The sequence below is a fragment of the Cnephaeus nilssonii genome (genome assembly GCF_951640355.1).
Source record: "Cnephaeus nilssonii genome assembly, chromosome: 11".
NCBI lineage: Eukaryota > Metazoa > Chordata > Mammalia > Chiroptera > Vespertilionidae > Cnephaeus > Cnephaeus nilssonii.
In genome coordinates this window covers 67,557,077-67,564,141 of record NC_137082.1, presented here as the reverse complement: position 1 = coordinate 67,564,141, position 7,065 = coordinate 67,557,077, and positions in this window count along the sequence as shown.

The following is a 7,065-nucleotide window of genomic DNA, read 5'->3' as shown; positions in this document are numbered from 1 at the left end:
TCCCTGGCATCAGTGTTTGGTTCACATTTGGGCACATAACCAAGCCAGGGCCAGTAAGGCACAAGGTATTAGCTGTGGCTCCTGAAGGGAAACCATTTCTTCTCTTTCAGGAGAGAGGGCCCTAAATATGCTTTCCTACTCCCAGGTGGTGGCGTAGGCTTGTGAGGCTGGCAGCTACTGCAGTCACTTTGCCACCAAGAGGGCAGTGCTTGGAGCTGGCAAGGAGGCACAGGTTGAGATAGTTCTCAGGGGCTCAAACAGTGTCAGGAGGTAAGTTCTTTCAGCATTTTTTCTCGGCATGTTAACTTGGTTTACTCATGGTGGCAAAATAATACCCACAATTCAAGACATTCAGATCACAACGTCATTATCTCGGTTCGGGAGAAACACCTTTCCCAGAAGCACTCAGCAGAATTTTCCTCTTAGTTTTGTTGCTCAAAAGGACATCATGTGACAAGGCCCATACCAGTCACCGGAAAGTGTCCAGATCGCTGTGATTGGCTCATATCCGTCATGATTCTCTTCTTCAGACTGAGTCTGAGACTGGGACCCATCCCTCTGGACGTACACGGTCACCAGGAGGAAGCTAAAAACCTGGTTACTGCCAGAATTCTGACTAAAAGGGAGCATGTTTTTTGTGTAGGTCAACAATAGTGTCCGTAATATATCTTGCCATTTATTATAGATAATTATATATATGGTAGATCAGTCCATTGTAAGCAATAGAAAACACAAAAAATTTAAGGAGAAATTTATTGGCTTGCACATCTCAAAAGTTCGGGGACGGCAGCATCAGGCAGGGCTAGATCTAGGCAACAATGCCATCAATACTTGGTCTCTTTTTTCATCTTGCCTGCTTTCCTGAATGCTGGTTTCATTCTTAGGCAGAAACTCACTAAGTAGTAGCCCCAGAAGCTACAGGCTTACTCTCTACTTAGCAACTTCAGAGGAATAACTATTTCTTAGGCAACTGTTCCAACAGAAGTTTAAGAATTGAGCCTCAACAACTTGGTTTGGATCACAACACCATCCTGAACCAATCACTGTACCCAGCAGTCATGGAAAACTCCATTGGCCAAGTCTAAATTTTGTGCCCACCTCTCAAACCAGAAAATGAAGTCATTGCCATACGTAAAAAAAATTAAGAATGTGAGAAAAGAAACCAGAATGCTACCAAAGTGGGCATTGAGTGACTGGTGACTCTGAGGGCACGCCCACTCCCAGCATGCTTTGCACCAAGGCAGCATTTTCAAGTTCATCACTTTCTTTGGTTCCTTCACTGATTCCTACTTGTTTTCCATATCTAGTCTCTTAGGCCAGTGCTTCTCAAAGAACGTGCATGTAAGCCATCTGGGGGGAGCTTTTTATGTTTTTGTTGTTCTTGTTGTTAATCCTCACCCGAGAATCTTTTTCATTGATTTTTTTTTTTTTTGAGAGAGAGTGAAAGGGAGGGGAGGAGACAGAAACATCCATGTGAGAGAGACACATCCATTGGTTGCCTCTCGCTCGCACCCCGACCAGGGGCGTGGGATGGTTATTGAGCCTTCGACAGAGATACATTTGGGCACATAACCAAGTCAGGGCCAATAAGGTACGATGCCTTGACCAGAATCGAACCCGCGACCCTTCTTCAGTCACGGGTTGACACTCTATCCACAGAGCCAAACCGGCTAGGGCTGGGGGGTGGAGGGTGTGGGGGAGGAAGCTTTTTAAAATGCAGATTCTGATTCAGCAGGTCTGAGTTGGGGCCTGAGATTCTCTATTTCCAGGGACCATACTTTGAGTAACAAGGGGTCAGAGTGTTTCCTGGATATTCTCAGCTTTCCAGAGGAAACCACAATTGAATTAGAAAGAAAAGCAGATAATATAAAAAATCCTTTTAAAAGAAATTTAAATTAAAAGGTGAGTCCAGTTAAAGAAAAAAAAAATTAAATAAGTAATCGTAAGGTGGCTTGTGGTTGTGGCAAAAACCCCAAAGGCATATGTGAGTGAAGGAAAATTGGTGAGCTCTGGTAGAGCCAGACTCCCTTCTGGACTTTGTTCGGCTGAACCAGGCTGGACAAAAATTCCTTGCTTGAAAACTGGTGCTAGAGAAATCTTTCAAAAGACAGACCGCTGCTCCTACCTCCACGTGGACCTTCCAAGTCCATATGGCCTTTATTCGTGGCCTCTTTAAACCTGGGGGGCTATTTTTTTTTTTTCTTTTCCCAAAATGAGGCCTTCATTTTTGGGAGATGAGGCATTGTGTATACTAATTGCCAGTTGCAAGAACCAAGTGGCCAGAGTGTCTGGCTTTTGAAGTCTTGCAAAACAGATTTATAAAAGTTGGCAGCCTAGCCATCCAGAATCCAAGGCCTTGAAAGATCCCAGCTTGTTTATTTACAGAAAGCTTGCTTTTGCTGACCAGGCTGATTTAAACCCTGCTCAGTGGTGGAAAGATTGTGTGTGTGTGTGTGCGTCTGTTTCCTCTTCTTTTACCTTGTACGATTATAAACACCTAATGCCAAGGAACTGTGGCTCATGTCATCTTGAACTTGTTTTTTGTTTACCCTGAGGATCAAATATTCATTTCAGAGGGGACTCACAGGCAGAGAGGGTGCTGACTATCCCCAGAGGGGCAGCGAAAGTATGTTTTTGGCCACCCTATTTGTACCAGTGGCCTCCCCAAATCATGCTTCATTTGCATTAGTTCAGTGAAAAGTGAAAACTAATAATAATAAAAAAGCATGTTTTGACTAATTAAAAAAATCTTTATTCCACACCATGGCTATTAAATCTGGATAACAGTGACATACTGCTAAATATGGATAATGGGGTCTGGTTGTTTTTGTGTGTTTTTTTTTTTTGGTCCTGGAAAATGGCCTTGCTCCATCTTCTGGGTCTAGAGAAGAAGGATTAAGAAACCCATACTGGTCCTTTGGCTGGCTTTGGTAGGCTGGCATTCTCTCTCTCTCTGTCTCCCTGCCCCTTCCTTTCAAACATTGTTGGATACTTCCTATGGTGCTGCTGTCTGTCTGGGATATAATAAAAACTGAAACAAATATAATCTCAACTCAGATCGAGTTCAGTTTCTGAGCAGGGGTGACAAACTTAAAAGCGCCACAGGAGCCAGGGATGCCGTGAATAGAGCTGACTTGGGTAAGACAAGAGGCGATAACTGTCACTCAGCCTCTGTGTCTGGAGCCATCAGGGAATGGTGGGGACTCTGGTGAACTAGAGAACCCACACCCCTCTCAGGTCCTTATGTGGCCATGCAGGAATGTGGGCCCCGGTTTTCCACACTTCCACGCACACATTTCCAAAGAAACCAGAAATTGACAGAAATTCAGGTCCTTTTATGAAATCTACCAACATTCAAATACTGACTGGCAACTAATAAACATTGTATGGGCCAAATCTGTACTCTAGATTTGAGTAAGTCTAAAAGAGTAGCTGTCGAACAGTTTTGATTCACAGTAAGAAATACCTTTTTTATCATGATGGCACACACTCCTGAAATGTAAGTTTCCAGACTACTATGTGTGATGTAGTATTTTCTTTTCTTTTCTTTTCTATCCCATCCTAGCCTACTCTTTTGTAAAAATTGGTTTGAGAGAGAGAGAGAAACATGGATTGGTTGTTCCACTTATTTATATGCATACATTGGTTGGTTCTTGTATGTGCCATGACGGGGTGGGGGTGGGTTTGAACCCACAGCCTTGGTGTGTCGGGATGATGCTCTAATCAGCGGAGCTACTGGGCCAGGGCTCTAACCTCTCTTTAAATGATTGGATTGGAGAGATTAAATTGCTTTCAAGACCTATTAATCATTAATAATTAATGGATCACTGCACGAAGTATGGAAAACTGAGTCAGAACATGAGTAGCAGTGGTTCTCAGCACTGGCTACACACAAAATCAATCAACCAGAGAACTTTAAAGAAATACTGATGCCTGGTCCCTATACCAACCAATTAAATCAGACTATCTGGGCCTGGGGTCTGGGCATTGGAAAGTTTCCAGCACTCCTGGTGATTCTAATGTGCAGCCAGTTCTGAGATCCCCATTCCTATATTCCTGGTCAGGAGCACTTACAGACCTGAATTCTAATCAAGACTTGGTATTTTCTATCTGTGTGTCCTTAGGCAATTTGCTTAGCCAAGGGCTGCCTTCCCCACCCCCCTGCAAAGTGTAGATAATAAATAGTACTTAGCTTGTTGAGTTCCTCAAGGATTAAATGAGATAAGATATGTAAATAGTTTTGCCCTGGAGTCTAGAACTATACTATATCCAGGGTGGGGCAAAAGTGGTTTACAGTTGTGAGTATGCAAAATAAAAGTTTATTCTTGTATTATTATTTATTAATTACTAGAGGCCTGGTGCACGAAATTTGTGCATGGGGGAAGGAGGGGGTCCCTCAGCCGGATCTGCACCCTCTCGCAATCCGGAACCCCTCAGGGGATGTCCGACTGTCGGTTTCGGGCCTAAATCAGCTGTCAGACATCCCTCTCATAATCCGGGACCACTGGCTCCTAACCGCTCACCTGCCTGCCTGCCTGATGCCCCTAACTGCTTGCCTGCCTGCCTGATCGCCCCTAACCGCCTCTGCCTTGGCCTCCACTGCAGCGGCTTCGTCTGGAAGGACATCCTGAAGGTCGTTTGGCTGTCTGGTCTAATTAGCATATTACGCTTTTATTATTATAGACTGTATTTCTTTCCTTATGAACAACTGTACTTTTGCCCCACCCTCTTTATATGGCAAGTGTTCAATAAATAGATGTTCTGTATGGGAAAGAAAACTTAAATAAATGAGTTATTCAGGGCCCCCAGTCACACCTTTTATTTAAAGATAATGGTTCCCCCCTCCTCCCACTTGTTATTTCTACCTGCTGCCTCTGACTGCATGAGGAAGTGTTAGTGTTTTGCTGGAGTTGCTTACTATACTGGAGTTAGTACGAAAGATGCTGGCAGAGCTGTGAGTTCATTTACATCTTGCAGCTGTGTGAGTCTTGCTAAAATAATAACAGTAGTAATTATAGTAACACTTATATGTGGGGTGATCAACTGTCCTGGTTTCCCAGGGACTGAAAGGGTTGAACTTGGGCCTTATATAAGTAGGTATCCAACTCATTCCATTTGCCTAACACTTTCCTGAATTCAGCACTGCAACCCAACCCACTAATATGAACTTAATTTAATATAGGGCTTCTTATATTTTTTTTTCCAGAATCTAACTAAGGCTCAAGCCCAATGTCCTGGTTACCTGGTTTCCACAGCTACATTGGCAATTGGAAAATCAGTATAGCCATTGTTGCCTTCTGTTCATCTCCCAGGGATTTTCGGGTAAGTAGGGACCTGAACCCAGAGATACCTTGTTGGACCAGGAAGAGGCTAAATGGTGGTTTTTAAATGAAGATATACCTAACTTTCCTCCTTTTAGATTGGAAGACTTATTATGTCAAACTGAGATGATTTTGATCTCCTTTTGGGTAGTCAGCTCTCCTGATTTTTCCAGGATTGACTGGGGTTTCTGGGATGCAGAACTAGGAAAGTCCTGGGTAAACCAGGAGGACTTGGTCATCCCAGTCCCAGCCCAGGTTTGGAGGGGGAAGGTGGGTTTCAGAAAACAAAGATTGAGACTCATATTAGTAGACAGAGAGCAGGCTGACAGCTGTGTATTTGGGGTGAGGGTGGGATGGAGAGATTGAGTAAAAAAAAAAAAGAAAAATCTCATGGACATGGACCACAGTGTGATGTTTGCAGGGTGGCAGGTAGGGGGAGGTAGAGAAGGGTATAGGGCAGTGGTCGGCAAACTCATTAGTCAACAGAGCCAAATATCAACAGTACGATTGAAATTTCTTCTGAGAGCCAAATTTTTTAAACTTAAACTTCTTCTAATGCCACTTCTTCAAAATGGACTTGCCCAAGCCATGGTATTTTGTGGAAGAGCCACACTCAAGGGGCCAAAGAGCCGCATGTGGCTCGTGAGCCGGAGTTTGCTGACCACAGGTATAGCGGGTATAAATGGTGATGGATGGAAACTTGACTTGGGGTGGTAAACACACAATACAGTCTACAGACGATGTGCTGTAGAATTGTGCACCCGAAACCTGTATAATTTTGTTAACCAGTGTCACCCCAATAAGTTCAATAAAAAGAAAAAACAAAACAAAAACAAACAAACAAACAAAGACAAAGATTAAAGGCAGCAGCATTTCTATTCTTTCAGATGCTTTCTGGATGGTTCATTTTTTCTAAACAATTTAGGTGATCTTCACCTGGAACCCAACCAGCATGTGTCACCTGAGAACAAGGGCGCTAGCCTACCTGATCAAATACAGCCACTGTGTCAGGAAGTCTATCATTAGCATCAACTGTTTTCTGCTATACCCTCGCAGGCTCCGATTTCCCTAACCAGCCCAGTAAAGTTCTATGTAGCTGCTTTTACAACAACTCAGGATACAAGGATCACATAATACACTTGTCATGTCTCCTCTGTGTCTCTTTTAATCCAGATATAGAACAGCGCCCTAGCCTTTCTTTGTTTTTTTAAGACCATTGTTTTTGTTTTTCAGGCCGGCTCTACAGAACGTCCCTTAATTTGGACTTGTCTGATTGTTTCCACGGGTTTAGAGTCAGGTTAAACATTTTTGGCAAAATACTGCAAAGGTGAAGGTGTGCGTGTCCTTCTCGGGGAATGACTTTTAAATTTACAACAGCTGACAGCCTAACTCCTTAGAGGGGGGAAATATTGACATCATTAAAGGAGAAGCACCTTGCCCAAGGTCATCTCTGCTTCTTGGATGGTGAACTCTAATCCTGGTCTCTGTGTCTCTCTGCACCTATGCAATTTGTCTGTCTTATGTTCTTGGAAATGGTCTTTCCTCCCTTCCCCCATAGCATTTTTTTTTTTTTTTTTTTTTTTTTTGGTGAGAACTCTGCTAAAAAACACACCCTTTATTCCTCATTTCTTTTGCACACATCACATTTCTCTCCAACAAGGCTTCGACTGCTATTGTTTGCAGCAGACTTCTTTGCATCCAGTCCTTCCTCTCTTCAAGATAAGGCCTGTTTTTTCCCAGGGTT